The sequence below is a fragment of the Ursus arctos genome, unplaced genomic scaffold (assembly GCF_023065955.2).
Source record: "Ursus arctos isolate Adak ecotype North America unplaced genomic scaffold, UrsArc2.0 scaffold_13, whole genome shotgun sequence".
NCBI classification, from domain to species: domain Eukaryota; kingdom Metazoa; phylum Chordata; class Mammalia; order Carnivora; family Ursidae; genus Ursus; species Ursus arctos.
This window is the reverse complement of record NW_026622797.1, coordinates 28,680,147-28,695,091: the sequence shown is the minus strand read 5'-3', so window position 1 is coordinate 28,695,091 and position 14,945 is coordinate 28,680,147. Positions and strand designations below refer to the sequence as shown.

Here is a 14,945-nt window from a genome sequence, read left to right as displayed (position 1 = left end):
GAAAAGGTTAATATTTTCATGTTGAGAACAGAGTTGGCTTATTGATACTTATTTCTGGAAATGAGTGGAACAGAGCTGCTGTAATGAGTGGAGCTTGGCTGTGGCAGCCTCTCCAGCTCTGCTTCGCACTTGCTGTATGCACTTGGACGAGTTCCTTCGCATCTCATCTGTAACATGATCTCTTAGGCTCTTCACCCCTGGCATCGAGAAAGAAAACATCTGGAAACAAAGCAACCAGCAGCGCATCGACTGGCATGACAAACACAGCCCCCACTCTCGCCACGGAACTTGGCCTCCTCCAGGGCCTACTCTCTGAAGTGGAGCCCCGAGCTCCAAGGTCATTAAAGACCTCTGGGCCCAAACCAGCCCCCCACCCCACCCAGTTTCAGAATCCTTGGCTCAACACACACCCTGGTATCCAATGGTCAATATGCAACACCAGGTAACTTTGGCTCACGGCGCTAAGTTGCAAATCATTTGTCTCCAGTCCCTGGTGAGTGCTATTGGGAAACACCCGGACAAAGTCATCATCCCCCCAATTCCAATTCTAAGCTTCTCTCAGGCTGGGCGATTCTACCCAGGTGGCAGGCCAGTGCCATCTGACCGCAGTACCTTCTGTGTGGTGGCTGAGAAGAGTGGGAAGGAAGAGCTGGAAAGGTCAAAGGACTGTATGTTCATCAGAACTGCGCAGGGAAGAAGGGAGAAGAGTGCAAGGCTAGGCACTTTGCAACAAGCTATGTTATGGCATCAGCAAAATCTGGCCAGCTGGCCCTCACCCAGGGAGTTCCCCGTCCAGCGGAGGTACCCTTGTCACCGGGCTGAGGAGCGCTCCCAGCCTTACCTGGTCAGTCCAAGCAGCCATGCGTCCAGCCGCGGGTTACACACTGCACTTCGTGGCACCCCCACTTTGGAAGAAATGCTCGGGAGAAAGAAATGGCATGTAGTCTTTCGTTTCACCTCATATATGTTACAGCACTGCATTTTCTTTTTTAAATAAAAAGACGGAATTTTGATGCTGAGGCTGTCTTCTGGCCTTGTGTCATGCTACTTTCTCTTCATTCTCAGCTTTTGAGTGTCACAGTGCCAGATGTTATACAAGGAAAAGAACAAAGACACGGTCCTTCAGGGACTGAGAAAGCTCCCATCTCAATGGGAGCGAGCCATGGGAAATAAGGTGTATGGAACACAGGGGCTCCAGAAGTGTCTTTTAGGGGTGGAGGGGGGAGCTCCGCATACTGTGTGGGAAGACTGCAGCAAGCTGCCAATCATAATCTCCTCAAGGTTATTCAGCAGGAGGAGGGTGAGAAGAGGGGGCGATGGACGGCTTGGGGAGCTGAGCACCAGGGCAACACCTTGCACGTGAGAGACCGCAGAGAGGCAGGAGCGTGAGGGGGCAGCTGCTTGTCTCCTGCACCCACCACCACCATCACGCCATCTTAGCATCTGCTAAAATCCCATTAACTGTGAAGCAGTCACGCTCCAAAGGCGGCAACCCTAAAAAGCATCTCATCTGTCGACTTAGGATCTGCTCCGGAGACAAATGCCCTTGCATAAAAAATGGTTTTCAAAGAACTGAAAATTGAGGAAACTTGCTTATCTGATCAGGCTACTGACTTGTTCTTCAGTCAGTTTGTGCTGTGCCTTTAAATAGCACCCGGGGGAGGAAATATATTGTTGTGGAAAGAGCACTCACCTGAGAATCTGGACACAGGCACCCGCCTTTTCCCAGTTTGCAACTCAGAAACCCTGGGCTCTGGGGCAAGTCTCCCAACTTGTTTGGTCCTTAAATTCTCCATTGGGATTAAAAAAAAAAAAATGGACTATGTCATCTCTCAAAAGCCTTTTCACTCCAGAATCCTGTATTTTGCCAAAGATCACTAGATGAAGACTCATGTTTTAATGGGTTGGCTCCACTGATTCAGCACAAACGTATTAATCTATCCACTCCTGAGCGTTACTGGTTTTAAAGAATCCAGCTGGTAGTAAAAGTGCGTTGGTTCTTGGAAGCGTGCAATGCACTTGGAGAATCGGAATCATTTTATAAGCATGCTATGACGTGCTTTTTACTTAATCTACACACCACGGAACCTCCCAGGGGGGCAGTTCAGTGCAGTGGTGGCTTTAGAATGACAGAGACCTCTCCATTGCAAACTGAAGCAGTTCTTCCCTTCGTGAACTGTGGCGAGGCACTTAACTTTGCTTACCCCTCATGTTCCTGTCTGTGATGAGGAGACAATGAAGGCCACGTCGAGGGTTAGGGTGAGGAGCGGGAACCCCAGCTTTCCATACAGCCGTGGAGCAGACTAACCTAGAGGAGTATGCGAGGCACTGGGCCCAGACCGGCCAGGTTCAAGGGTTTGTTTCATGGGGTCTTAGGTATGTTACTGTTTGAAAGTCAGTTTCTCCAAGCCTTGGCTTCTTCATGTGTGAGACGGGAATAATAACATTTACTATACACAATTATTATTTGTGAAGAGGCTGGCATAGTTCATGGCACTTGGTAAGGACTCAGTTAATAAGAACAATTACTGCGCATTACATACAAATTCTGAATTGGCCTAATCTGGACACAACAGCTGGAGTTTACTTTTGATTGACAAAGGGAAGGGGTCTGTTAGAAAACAGTGCAAATGGTAGTGTAAGAAAACAATTCTCATCCACCTGGAAGATGAGCTCTTGTTACACAGATGTTACAAAGTCCGTATGTTGAACGTATGTATTAGTAAGGACCGCGTTGAAAGTAAAGGTCAATGTTGCTTTGATTTGCATATTGTTCTATTTATGAAAAGGACTTCTCCCTCATCTTTTACTTATGAAGTTATTTCAGTATTTGAAATAAAAATACAACGATGGTATTTTCTTGACACAGTTGGGGGTCAGAGGAATTAAAAGCATGCTTATCAGCCATTAGGTTCTTTGGCGAGGAGCCGCAAGTACAACTCTGGTCCAACTTGTCATAAGGATACTGGGGAGCACGACACATCAAACTGGTGCAAGTCTAGAGAAGCAGGTTTAGAGGTGGGACAGGAACCAGGACAGTTTCTTCCCTCCTTAACATCAGAATTGAAGAGAGAAAGGCCAGTTGACCAGGCTTACATCCTAAAAGGCCTTTCCTTCGGATCCTGCCCACAGGAAGATTCTGGCCAAAGGCTACTTCTGGAACTACCCACAATGGGGGAGAGGCAAATCCCCCCAAAGGAAAGAGAGACGCTGATAGGAGAAGAGAGGGATGCTGGGTAATCAACATCAACAAGGGTCCAACGCAGAGTGAGACAGACGTCTCCACATCCCAGCCCGCTGCTCGCTGCACAAACCGCCCCCCCGCCCCCGATCTGTCAGAAGACGAGCCGACAGCACGGCTCTACGCGGCTGCTTTCAAGTCTACGTGCAGCCGTGCTTCCAAGTACCCGGCACAGGGCCTGTCACACAGACACTGCGTCCGCTCACTTCCCCTAAAGTATGCTGGCCTTTCTTATTTTAATTGTGCCTGTGTTTGGCTTTTCACTATTAGTTTCATGTATATTTATTTGTTGCATGTTTCTTACGTGCATATTTGTATTCTATTTTAAGTGTGTGCTTCCAGAAAAAAGAGATCATACCTCACTTTCCACAGTGCCATTTGCTGAATAACGGATGATGATAATAACAGGGAGGCATTGCCCCAGTGATTAATTTTAAACATTGTTTCGAAATCTGTTTATACCTCCATAGGAGGGTATTTATAAACGTAGTCGATGTTCATAGTTATGATGAGCCATAGGCTTCCATTTTCTTTCCCATGGTCATGCTGAGGAACGCTGATGACACACAGACCACGTTGTCCATACCAGGCTTTTGATGACAAAATGACTGGCACAGCCTTACCTTCCTAAATAGTTTGCTGATTCACTCGTTCCATTTTTAAACATCAGCAGATTGGCGTTGGTGACATCTGCTAATTATCTGGTCTGACTCGTGGCGAGCGTGAGACTTCCACCTGCAGCAATCAGAAAGACAGGAGCAGTGTGAGGTGAGTACTACCCAGTCCGTGACCAATTTGTAGTAATGAGTAGCCTTGTCTAGTTTCCTGCGTTCCCCAGAGGTATCATTATTTATCATGTGTTGGAAACCTAGCTGCCAAAAGTTTAGCATAAACCTGATGAGACTGCATCTAACTTCATTCAGGAGGAAGGTGCCCTGTCTTCCTGTTAATAGCATAACAACTCTCCAACTGCAGTGGTCCATACAACGGCAGGTTTAAAGCCGCCTACATCTCTTTTACGGTCTCCTCTCAACTATCATTCCTGTTTAAAGCGATTCTGAGAGAGAGTGGAAAATGACCTTTCCCCCTTCCTGGTACCAGGTTTAGAGAAGTGTCCCCTCAAATGGCCTTTTTTCTCCTTTTTTTTTTTTAAACCATCATCATGTGACTGTCATAGCTTCATTAAGACAGATTAGTAATGCTTCCTGGTTTAATTCAGAGTGAATTAAATCATACCTAATAAACTAAGTGGTGTTTGCATTTGTAATGCTCAGTGACAATGAGAGCCGTGGCCTCCGATTTAGGTAGCAGCCACATTTGCTAATCCCTCATTCAACACTTTGGGTCACAATGAGTGTAGGGTTTCCCCACAGTGCTTGCCATCTCCCAAGGCAAACACAGGGGAATGCTTTCTGCCCCCTGCTGCCCCTGGCCTGCTACTGTAGCAGATGACTCGGCACAGGGATCTTCCAGACAGGAACAGAGAAATGGGTGTATCTGCTAATGGCTCCTGAGAAAGCCACAGGTTTTGGGGGATTCACATACTGGGTTGGTGCTAAATATGAAAGAGTCAGGTAAATGAATGGGGAGGAAAACTCAGTCAGTAATAGTCAGCCCCGCTGGGGAAACCAGTGAAGACCCTGGGCTGTGGGTCTTGTTGCTTTCTTAGCTCATCACTGGGGAGCCCTCTGGGGCACCCCAGCCATGGCTCTTTCTCTTGACCACACCAGGTTCCTCCTCCCTCAGCACACTGACACCTGCTGCTCCCTCTGCCTAAGACAATCCCCAACCCCCTTCACGCATTAAACCCTACCTGTCTTCCAGAAATGAGCTGAAAGGTCACCTTGATAGGACAGACTAAGCCAGGACTCCAATCTTCTCTCACCACCTGGTTCTTCTCCTTCAAGGCTCTTATTATGACTGTAATTGAAAAATTAATCACAGAAATTGTGGCTTAATGAATGTGTCATCTGCTACAATGGTAGTCCCCCACCCCCGGAAGGCCTAATTTATGTTTGCATTTCCATTTCTTGTATACGTGGCAGGTGCACAATACATTGTTCTTTTTAATGAATGAATGAATTCTGAATTGAAAACTCAGCATTCTTTAATAACCCTTCTGTTGGTTTTGCAGCTAAACCAGAACCAGGTTTATTATGGAGTGTGATCCCAAAGATACCCGGGGGGGGGGGGGTGGCAGAGAAGGGAGGGAGGGGGATGGCCGAAACAGGTCAGCTTTCTCTTCACTCTTCTTCATCCAGGAGCAGCTGTAAGCTAATGTCATTAAATGCTAAAGCTTAAGCCTGCAGAAACTTCTCTCTTTCTACAAACTTCCCTAACTGTAGAAAGAGTAGGAGCTCTTCTCAAACCCCGCCTACTTTTTACTGTTTGCCAGTAATCCCGACCCACCCTCCAAGACTAACATTTGTTTACTGTGATACCTGCATTTAGGACAGAATGTTAGGTACTGAGTCAATGGCCACTGCTCTGTATGACCAGCAGCTCTGCTTCTCACTGAGCATAAGACACTCTGTGGTTCTTTTCTCTGTGTCTTCTTCTGGAAATAAGCAATAACTGTGATTTTCCTTTTACAGATGGAGGAAATGAGCACAGGTGAATCTGGAACCTTTGACCGCGGTCACACAGAGCTCCGGTGGCAGGCAAGACCTCTTGAACAACAAAGGAGGGAAATCCCAGGCCTTCAGGCAGTTTCCAAGGCCTGCAACTGATCACAGATCCTGTGTTCCTTCCATTGGCTTAAAGTATAATAAATACAAGTTACAGCCTGACTACCTTCTGACATAATCCCATAATGGTTAGGAAGGGAAAGAAGAGAAAGTCCAGATGTTGGCCTTTTTTTCTCTGTTTAGTGTGAGTTGAATGCAAACTTGAAAGTAGCTTTAAAAGTGGACTGGTGTGCTTTTCTTTTTGGTGAAACCCTGTATTAGAAAAATAGTGGGATACAGACCACACAGCAGTTACAGCAGGACATGGATGAAGACGCGGAAGGAGAGGAACAATGCATGGCTATTATTACTCCGTCTATCTGAAGCACAGCATGAGAGAGGGAAGACTTTTTAGAGGCAAAAGCCACACATACATGCATTGTTTTAACAAAACATTGGTTTCTTATTCATTTAATTTTCAGTAAACGTTTATTGAAAACTGGCCATACATCAAGCTCCGTGGATACAAGAAAAAAACAAATGGAAACTCCTGGTACTTCAGACTTTTCATTTCAGGACGGGGGCAGACAGAGGATGGGAGGAAAGACAATATTCAAGTAAATAAACAGGATCATTTCAAACACCAGTAAGTGTTATGATAATGATCCACCAGGGGTAATGTGATCAGAGTGAGTGGAGGCGGACGGTTTACTTTTGGTCTATGCTGTCCAACGGAGCAGTTACTAGTCTCATGGGGCTCCTGAGAATTCAGCTAGTCCAAATTAAAATGCCATGTAAGAGAGATGGCGATTTCAAAGACTTAGTATAAGGAAAAAAAATGTAAAATATCTCATTAATTTTTGTATACTAATTGTATGTTGAAAAGATATTTTAGATATATTGGATTAAAACAAAATATTACAATTAATTTCACTTTAAAAAATTTTATGTGGCCACTAGTATATTTAGTTATTGGGGCACCCGGATGGCTCAGTCGGTTAAGTGCCAGACTCTTGATTTCGGCTCAGGTCATGATCTCAGGGTCATGGGATCGAGCCCTGTATCAGCCTCTGTGTTGAGCATGGAGCCTGCTTAGGATTCTCCCTCTGCCTCTCCCCCTCCCCCCCACACTCTCTTGCTCTCTCTCAATAAATAAAATAATTTTTTTAAAAGAATATTTACAGTTACAAGTATGGCTCACAACTGTCTCCCCTGGTATGTCTACCGGGCAACACCATGTTAGAAAGTGTGTGCAGAAAAGCTGCCTGAGGAAGTGATAACACACAGAGGGGGGGACTGGCCACGTGAAGTTCTGAGGGCAATGGGGTGCAGGCAAGGGGAACAGCGGTTGCAGAGAACCTGAGGTGGGGGTCAGCTTGGTGAATTAGAAATTTAGAAAGCCAGTGTGCCTACAGAGAGGCCAGGAGAGGGGAGACCACAAGCTTGCTCATATGGGGCCTGGGAGACCAGAATAAGAAGTTAAAATTTTATAGAAATACAAATTTTCTATAAATTATTGGAGCAGATTTGTTTCTTTACAATTTTCCAAGAACTGTTCCAAAATAGCGATATTCAGTATGAAACCCCGGCCAAAAAAATGCAAAGAATCCCGCTGAGCTCAGAATATGTCCATGCTAATGGAGGTTTACATTGAGACATGCATTGATTAAATTATAGTGGTTACAACGTTTATACAGAGGTGCTTTGTTTTAATGAGGAAGAAGAGCACAGGTGGACAAAGAATGTACTCAAATAAATGAGACGAATATCTCAGTCCTATCTTTCTCTACTCATCCCAAGCTCAAAGTCGTGTGTGTGTGTGTGTGTGTGTGTGTGTGTGTGTGTGTGTGTGAAAGAGAGAGAGAGAGAGAGAAAGAGAGAGAGAGATAGTGGCAGGCAGGCAAACCCAAGCCTGCCCAGAAAGTATGGCGTGTCGGTTGCGAGATAAATACTGAAGTTTTTCCACACGAGTGTATTCACTGTATGTATATATATATATATATATATATATTTTTTTTTTTTTTTTTTTTTTTTTTTTTTTAAATACTGGGCTACTCCCAGAAAAAGAAAAATAAACAATATATTCTAACCCTTACCTCCCTGGTGGGGAGTGGTTATTTAAAAAAAAAAAAAAAAGGTGACTCACTTCATGACCAAATATTTCTGATGTATTTTACAGTTTACATATTGAATTTATTGCCATAAAAGCCAAATGTTGAGTTTCACAAGTGAAGTGGAAACATTTTTGTTCCCAAATGTCAAATGGAAACTGACGTCCATAATTATCATGCAACTCTCACACGCACGATAAAAGGCACAGGAGAGCATGTCCGAACTAGGAATACATGGTCACCAAATTAAAAAGGAATGAGCCCAAGTGTTCAGATTATCCAGGGACAAGACTGGTGTCTAGTCAAAATCCACTGAACCCCGTCAGTCCCTGGGGCCGTGCTCATGAGAAGCAGAGCAGAGCTCTTGCACCTGGTCATGGAAACCAGTGCGTGGGTGAGACAGCTGTCTTACAAGCCACATGTGGGCCCAGCTGCGTCAGCAAGGTGTGGCCCTCTTATTTTAGACTTCTTAATCTCTGACACTGTGTATGGATCCGGTCACAGTGCTTCTCCCCAGTCTACTACTGACTACTGAGATTTTTCCTTCATAGATGTGTAGACCTAGAACTTCGTTTTAGCTTTGTTGATGGTCCAATAAGCGAAAACTTCTGAATGGTGATGGATTAAATGGGCTCTAAGAGCATCACTGACTTACCTCTCTCAAAATAAAAGCCTCTATTTAAACAAAACTGAAAAGATTTGTTATGGTATAAATCAGGGCTCGGCACATTGTAGGTACTTGATAAATGTATGTTGAATGTTAGAATGCATGAATGTTAATTAAGATTTTGGGGAACCTTAATATGAGACTAGTTAATACCACAGCAAGGAATGCCCAAATCCCATGTTGGCCTGGTCAGCTCCTTCCAGTGAGCTTCCTGGGAGACCTATGCATATAAGGAACAACGGCAAGTGGAAGTAAAAATATGTATCTAATATGAGTTGCAGACATTTCAGTGTCCCAATAGTGGACTGTCTGGCAGGCTGAACAGGAACCCTTGTTGCAGGCTCAAGTCTGCCGTGGGTCTAGTTACACCTCTCTGTCCCAGCCTTCCCACAGGCTGGCTGCAGGACATGAAAAAAAAATGATTTTCCAGCCCTCAGAAAGTTCATTCTGCAATAAGACAGAGAGAAAGTAAGATGGCTAGGTCTGCACTTTTGAGGCAGTGACCCTGTCAGACAATTGAACAGCCTGGTCCATGTCCTTGAACTCAACGGATTTGCAACTCCTCCTTCCTGGGACCTGTGGGTTCTAAAGATAGCAGTGACCTTGGTAGAAGGAAGACTAAAATGGAAATCAAAGATCAGTAGCCATAATGCATAACTGACAATTCTGTGAACAAAGGGCAATACAACTCCGAAAAATGCGGATGCATGCAGTAATTACTATAACTAAGCACAAACCCTACAGAGCAAGTTTTATGAAACTCATTTAAAATTTCATCAAATTGAGGTTCGTGCTAACGAAGCCACCTGCCGGGAGCATGTGGCAGCCTAGTGGAGGAACAGGTATTTGAGCCCAGGTCTGTGCTTCTCTGCCATGCTGCACAGGGACACGTTTCTGTGACTTGAAGTAAGAGCAGAACCCTTTCGCCAACATTAATATTGTGAAAGCATTCATAAAATTTCCCAAATAAATTGTTTGTTATGTTACGTGTTAGTCATTATTGTTATTGATATAAATTGCATTAATTATATGTATGAAGCCATGAATAATTAACAATAGAAATATAGTAAGGAGCAAGCATTTATAATGCAAGAATTCCTCCAGGCCCAAAGCAAAAAACAAGGAACTCTGTTTGGCTTTTGTCTCCTTTCTCGGCACGCCAACCCTGAACTTTCTCTGCAGGTACCTTCACCGTGCTCTTAATACGCATGTATAAAATCTAGTTTATTAACTTCCTTCCCAAACTGGTTCATCTGCAGGAGGTCTGAAGGGAAGTCACTTCCAGGTTTGTTTAAATCTGTGGCTCGATAGCAACATCAAGAAAGACATCAGGTCACTTGAACATCTGCTTTGTCCACAGACTTGCCCCTTTTATCACAGCAAAGTGATGGCATGGCAGCTCCAAGTGTCCCAGGGAGACAGCTTTCAGAGGAAGAAGAGATTCTCTTTCTGTGTTTCCCTTCTTCAAAGAAAGAAAGCATTTCCCAGCAGGCCCCTAGAGGACTTTCTTCGCATCTTCTCGGCTAGGAATGGACTGTAGGGACTCATCCAAGAGCAGGTTCATTCTCTGGTCGGGGCCTGGGCCTCCTGATGAGCATGGTGGGAGGGGGCGGAAGTGGAAGTGGAAGCAAACCAGGACTCAGGCTGGAAGGATTGATGGCCCGATGGTGGACTGGTGGCCAGCCCTGTGTGCTGCCCCTCCCGCCTGAGTATCATTGTAGGCCTGTGCCTTAGGTCCTAGAGTCTTTTCGTGATTGCCCATTCTACAGACCCTTTCCAGATCAATCTTCCTAAAACACCATCTTGGTGACTGTCACAGAACTCAGTACCAACTTGTCCATCTAGCCTCCGGGGCTCTTTACAATTCACTCCAAACTTCCCTAGTCCTAGGTCACATTCCCATGCAAGCCTTTCTGCTCAGGGTGACTTCTCTTTACCTCCCCTGCGCCATGTCTCATGTATTGCCCCCATCCTGTCACCAAAGTCTACTCCCGAAAACAAAGATCTAAACTTTACTGTTTCACTTAAAACACTTTCTGATAGGATGAAGTTTGAATTCCATAGCACGGCATACACAGCCTTTCACAAATTAGTCACTGCGAGTCTTTCCATACAGTTCCTCTATCAATCCCCATTTCCATCCTCACTTCCCTCCCCCACACTCCAACTGCATGGAAGGTTCTCACCCTTCCCAAACATACTGCTTTCATGCCTTCACATCTTGTCATATGTTGTGCTCGCTGCCTGGAATATATTTCTCATCTTTTTCCATCTGGTAAAATTCCACTCATCATTCAAAGCCCAGATCAAAGTTCATTTCCTCCATAAACGCTTTCTCAATTCCCCAGGCAGAAGTAATACCTCCGCCCCCACCCTGCCCCCGTTGCTTCCAGAGTTCTAGGACACCAGTTAATACATTGTATAGTAACAATCAGTTTGCATCCATGACTTCCACCAAAGTGATTTTCTCTAACAAACTACTATTACTATTAATCTATTAATCTCTGTGCCCTTGGCCGCTGCTATAGAGCATATTCTCAGTAGAAGTTTGAGGGTGACCGATCTAGAACACCCACTCTGTCCCAGTTCTACTTATTCTTCAGTGCCCATTTCATTTTTTTTAAAAGATTTTATTTATTCATTTGAGAGAGAGAGACAGAGAGTGCACAAACAGTGGGAAAGGCAGAGGGGGAGGGATCAGCAAACTCCCCGGTGAGCTGGGAGCCCCACATGGGGCTCGATCCCAGGACCTGGAGACCATGACCCAAGCCTAAGGCAGATGCTTACCCATCTGAGCTACCCAGGTGCCCCACAGTGCCCATTTCAAATGCCATCTCTTCCAGAACTTGTCATTCCCCTATTGATAAGAAGCTTTCCTCATTCAAATCCTAGCAACTTTGACTTGTACAATTAAGGCTCTCAATCATATCCTGTCTTGTCTTATAATTGCCCTACTCTCCTGTCTGCCCCACTAGCCTGGGGGCTCCCTCAGTAAGGCCTGTGTTTCACTATTCTGTGGCTCCGCCCCCCTGCACCCAGGGGTAGAAGCACCACTCAGAGTGGTACAAATTCACAGGATGATTTGTTAGGACGTGTGCAGATCTAGTCAGGAGAGAACAGTTGTTTCTCTTTTGTCAGCTTTAGGGTCAGTATTGCTTGGGGATCCTTAGTTTTAAAGAATGTGTTTGAGAAGCCGAATGTGTCTCAAGCATTTCAGGTGTATGTATTTTGTGATAGGCTCCGGGGGTTCTATAAGAATCTTTTTATTTTAATATTTTCATCTAGACAAAAATATGACAAATAACAGATGAAAAAGTAATTCTTTAAAATATACAAAAAGCCTTGGTGTTTATGATTATTTTTTACCAAGTTCTATCACAAGATTCCTTGCTCTCGATGGCACTGTGTTTGTAATTCTGTTGATGTCAAGAGACCAATTGTCAGGAATCTTCATCAAGTTTAGAGGTAGATAGAATCTACCAGTGAATGTTTATTTCAAGGAGGTTAAAAGACTTTATCTCCATTAAAAACCACCATTAGACTTACATGACTCAAGACTGGATGCATTTTATTAATACGTGGCATTTGTAATCACCAGTGATTATTTTACATCAAATAACCAATTGATTTGGTTGATTCAGTGAAAAAAGTCAAGCTTGAGAAACTCTCAAACCTAGCATTTCCCAAAACCAATGTTTTCTAAGTTTCTATGGTTCACATACCAGATGCCCAACATGTATCATACCTGTGTACTGCCTACATTGTAGTAAACTTAGTCATTCTGGGAGTAAGACAATAATAAATCAAATACCAACATCATTTGTCATAAATAAGAGGCAATTATTTTTTTAAAAAACAATAAAACATAACAATGTGATTGTAATTCTAGCTGGAATATAGGAAAACCTCAGTGCCCAAGGTGTGATTTATTAAAAAAGGGAAATTATGGGGCGCCTGGGTGGCGCAGTCATTAAGCGTCTGCCTTCGGCTCAGGGCACGATCCCGGCGTTATGGGATCGAGCCCCACATCAAGCTCCTCCGCTATGAGCCTGCTTCTTCCTCTCCCACTCCCCCTGCTTGTGTTCCCTCTCTCACTGGCTGTCTCTCTCTCTGTCAAATAAATAAATAAAATCTTTCAAAAAAAAAAAAGGGAAATTAACAAAAGTTAAAGAGTTGAAAAAAAAATGTTAGCAGTAAGAAAAAGAACTGAAAGGAATTTGAGAAGAACATAGCTTTCTCTCTATGTAATTAATTTCATATTAATCCTTGTTACTATGGTCCTCTGAAAGTCAGTCCATGCCATGAGGGGCACCAGCCTGCACCTGGGAAATATAACCATAACCAAAACTGGTGGATTAAAAACAAACTGATGGATTGAAATGAAGTATTTTACATCAGTATTCTCATTTATAAACATGTGTTTTGCATTAGGACAATGTGTCTTGCTAAAGACAATGATTCACCATTTTTGAAGGATTTATAATATTTGACTAAGTAACTAAAATAGGAGTTAAAATATGAAGTCGATTTTATGAGAAAACAAGTTACACTTAAATAAGACTTTTGAAGAAAGAACAATGAAAAAATGTAGGTGGATTTAGAAGGTTTCCTCATTTCAATTGACACCTTAAGAGCATTTCACTCATTATTGGGTACTCAATGGATCACCAAGTAGAATGCTCACTTCTGAAAGATAAGTACGAAAAAATTAAATAATGTTTTTTATCTCCTTTATTGCCTACAGAACCTAAAAAAAAATTAGAGACTTACTTGAAGATATCTCCTGGGAGTGTACGTTCATACATCAGCCTTCATTTTAGTCATTCTGAGATTTTTCAAGTTCGAAAATTCACCTCCAAAGAAAGTTCTTTGTTTAGAGGATAATCAGAGCCACAGCAATTCAACTATGGAATTCTGAGAACAGAGATACTGTCCGAGATTTTGCTCAGCACCCAAGTGGGCTGGAAGAAGGCAGCACTGGGCACTCAGGCCCACGTGGTCAGAACCTCACAGCTGGGGAAGCTGGCGTGGCAGAGCATGGTTTACTGGTAGAGATAGACAGTAAGGTCAGCTCTCAACTACTGCTCACTTAAGTCACAGAATGACTCAGGCAGTCAGGACTTCAGCTCCTAGTAAGGGAATTAAGAATAGCAGAAGTTCTTTCTTTCTTCCTTCAACCAAAGTACACTTTCTTTTGATAGGCAACTTTGAACTCACTCACTCCCTGGGCTACAGGATAGTAGATGACTTTTAAGTACCCGACCCATTTTGGTACTTTGTACTCAGTTAAGGATTCATTAGGATGGCTCAGCCATAGAAGGATGAAGAAGTGAAAAGAGTCCATCTATGTGGGTTAAGTTTTTAGGGCAGAGATATAGCTGTAGGCAATAGGATAAGACTAGATGGTGTCCTAAAGGTTGGATATTGGCAAGAGGGGAAGGTATAGGCAGCCAGCAGACAACAGCAGGGCCAGTGAAATTTCAGTTATCATAGCAGGTGGGTGTAGCAACACAGAAGAAAGTCTAAGCTCTCACAGGCCAAGTGGGCAGGTGGGTAGGTCAGAGAGGACTGTAGGCAGGGAGCAAGGCTAAAGCTACAGGGTTGAGATTCTGGGGCAGAAGTTGAGCACGCTGAGAAGTGACCTGTGTGTGGCTAGGAAGAGCGTAAGGCTGGGAAGGAGTGAGTGCTGGGTAGGGTATCAAAACACAGTCATGGGCAGAAGAAAACAAGACAGGGGCCCCCAGAGAGGTACAAGACGGGAGTCTGGTCATCAAAAAAAAAAAAAAAAAAAAGGAAAAGGAAAAAATCCATTTATTAGAACTGAGACAGGGCTAGCAATTAGGGGGATTCAGAAAATAGAAAGAAGTGGAAAAATAAAATTATTCCCTAAATGATCTGAATTTCTAAGGCTCCTTTTTTTTCCTTCTTTTTTTATATTTGGTCTCTCTTTTTCTTGTTAAAGGTTTTCTGGAACACTTGATGTTCCTTGGCCACTGATGAACATTTAAGAACAGGGCAGTGAAGAGCTCTACATGGGCAAGCACATCGCTTATCAATCGATGAGCCTCACAGAACAATATAGAACATATTTGGGTGAGACCCCCAAACATCAGGATGTGGCAATCTCTTCTCAAGTGACGTTCAGTTTCTTCAAGGAGGAGTCCTCTGTTTTCTGCCTGAGAAGTAAATATCTGGAAGATAACTATAGAGCAGAAAGGGAGGCTTCTATTATTTAACACGCAGACTCTTTCAGTGCCTCT

The 14,945-nt window shown here is 43.8% G+C and overlaps 2 long non-coding RNA genes across 3 annotated transcripts; one reads left to right on the top strand and one right to left on the bottom strand.

Annotated features, from left to right (window-relative positions):
* Positions 1-421: 421 nt before the first annotated feature.
* LOC113259471 (uncharacterized) lies at positions 422-13,757 on the bottom strand. 2 transcript variants are annotated; one of them, XR_008958942.1, is made up of 6 exons: positions 13,456-13,754; positions 5,055-5,161; positions 3,865-3,976; positions 1,694-1,790; positions 842-984; positions 422-683 (listed from the first exon to the last, which is right to left on the bottom strand). It is a non-coding gene; the product is annotated as an uncharacterized LOC113259471 (long non-coding RNA). The 2 variants fall into 2 exon arrangements; XR_008958941.1 differs by having other exon boundaries at positions 842-1,790; positions 13,456-13,757.
* On the top strand, positions 3,950-7,017 carry LOC130543535 (uncharacterized). The gene is made up of 2 exons (XR_008958943.1): positions 3,950-4,009; positions 5,836-7,017. It is a non-coding gene; the product is annotated as an uncharacterized LOC130543535 (long non-coding RNA).
* Positions 13,758-14,945: the final 1,188 nt, after the last annotated feature.